Here is a 2,324-nt window from a genome sequence, read left to right as displayed (position 1 = left end):
CTTGGAGGAACTCAAACCAAGACAACTCTTCTACTAGCTGAAACTCACAGAGACCCATGCATATGTTGACAATGTCCTAGGACATGGCAGAGCAATGAAGGAAAGAAGTTTGGGTCTCCGAGTGAGTGCATGGAGGAGAGCCACCCACCAATCCAGAACTGCTGGGCGAGAAAGAAACAACCTTCTTAAAAAAAAAAAAAAGTGACCTCTCTTCTTTAAGCCACAGCACTTCCTAGGAATCTTTGTTACTACAGCTATAGGTGTCTTAGCTAGTACACCTACTCGACACCCATTTCCTCTCTGATCACAGCACCCTGCTTTTCTGCTGGGGAACCACTCCCAGGCCAGAGGTATGACTGACCTGCTCTCTCTACCCTGGCTTCAGGGGAGGCAGGGACATGACTCTGGCCTGGGGGGAAAGAGCCTCTATCACCCCAGCAGGGTCACTGGCTCAGGGGCAGGCCCAAGAGTCAAAGCTGGCCAATCAGAGACAAGAAGCATCAGCCCAAGATGGTTGGCTAAAAGACAAACTCTCCTTCCGCTGGGCTGGTGCACTGTGGGATAGAAGTCCAAGGGTGGGTGGTCATCTAGCTTCCACTTGAGCCTGCTTGAGAAAGAAGCCACCTGGAGGAAACTGGATAAAAGATGAAGGACGACGGCTTGATTTAAGCATCTGTGCTTACCATCCCTGAAGCGGGAACAACCCTAGACTTAGCTAATAGATTAGCATTCCTGTCAAAGACCTTTTAAACTGAATTTCTATCACCTGCAACCAAGAGTTCTGCTAGTAAAAATCTGGCGCCAAAGAGAACATCACACCAGCTAGTTCACAATTCCCTGTGCAAAACAGGCCACAGGCTACTCGCCCAGCCAGAGCAATTTAGATGTTTCCTTACAGAAATGTTCATTTTGGTTTTTAAAATATATTTTTTTTTATTGATTTCAGAGAAGAAAGAGGGAGATAGAAACACCAATGATGAGAGAGAATCACTGATCTGATGCCTCCTCCATACCCCACACGGGATTGAGTCTGCACCTTGGGCATGTGCCCTGACCTGGAATCGAACCGTGACCTCCTGGTTCATAGGTTGACCCTCATACACTGAGCCACCACAGCAGGGCAGGAATGTTTGTTATGTTGTCTAATGACCTGGATAACTGAGGAAAGCAAACCAATCACCTTCTGGCCTCTCTCTCCTCTGTATCTAGACACAACACAATGTTAACAATTTGCTCACTGGAGTCAGTGTTGAGCCTCAGTGCAGGCTGACCCTGGAGGCTGCACTTCATCCTGTGGTGCTGCTGTGGGTCCCTTCCAATGGCCACCAGTTGCTGGCCTCTGCTGTCACCTCATCTGCTCACGGGTACGGAGAGGTGGCCCCCAGGTGTGCTCCGAGGATGGCTCCAGAGAACATGTGCAGCACCACGCAGGTCGTAAGTGCCCTGCAAAAGGGTAATCTTCCTTCCTTCTGAAAGAAAAGTGCTGATTCGGAAGAGGAGTGTCATGGGATATGCTACTAATACCACCCAGGCATTGGCATAATGGTTGGCCCACAGTATGGAAGAGGAAAAGGGATGGGAAGATGGAAGGAAAGGAAGGAGAGGAAAGGGAAGGAAAGAGGGGAGTAAGAGGGACAATGGAAGAGGGAGGAAATAAGAAAATGGTTTCTTCATACATATGTTCCCTTAGGCCAAGGAGTGACCTGGTCCCAAGCAAGGTTTTCTTGATCTTCCAGGGTGGAAATGGACCTGAGTGCCTCCCTTTACCCTATTAAGGTCTCAAGTTGGTTTATTGTTAACCTTTCAGGCCTCCTACGTGAGCGGATGCAGGGAGCTAAAGGTCGCTGCCCTCAGCGGTCACATGCTGCTGCTGCTGCTGCCCCTCCCACAAGTGCACTGTGCCTGCCAGTGAGCCTTCCTCATACTCTGGCCTCTGCCGCACATTGTCCCCAAGGAAGGGAGACAATCCCAGCCCCAGAAAGTCAGCGGCATCTCTGCAGTAACCCCACAGCCACAAAAAGTGAAGCAAGTCAGTTACCTACTGATTTGACCCCAGGCACCTCTGGCCATCAGTGGGGGAGTCAGCGGTTCAGTACTCTTAAGATTTGCCTCTTCAAACCCACCCCCTGACACAAAATGATCAACCCCCAAATAACCCGAAGTTGAATGCCACACAATAAGCCTGGAACAAGGAGCTACATAGCTCAACGCTCTCCTGTTTGGTTATTATAAGGAAAGTTTCCAGAGGACATTTCATTTCACTTATTCAAATGATTCCTGTAAACTCTTTCAGGATAATAATATTCATTTTTCTCACTTAAGTA

The sequence above is a fragment of the Pipistrellus hanaki genome, assembly GCF_964339955.1.
Source record: "Pipistrellus hanaki genome assembly, chromosome: 6".
Classification (NCBI taxonomy): Eukaryota; Metazoa; Chordata; class Mammalia; order Chiroptera; family Vespertilionidae; genus Pipistrellus; species Pipistrellus hanaki.
The sequence above is the reverse complement of the archived record's forward strand: the minus strand, read 5'-3'. Positions refer to the sequence as shown.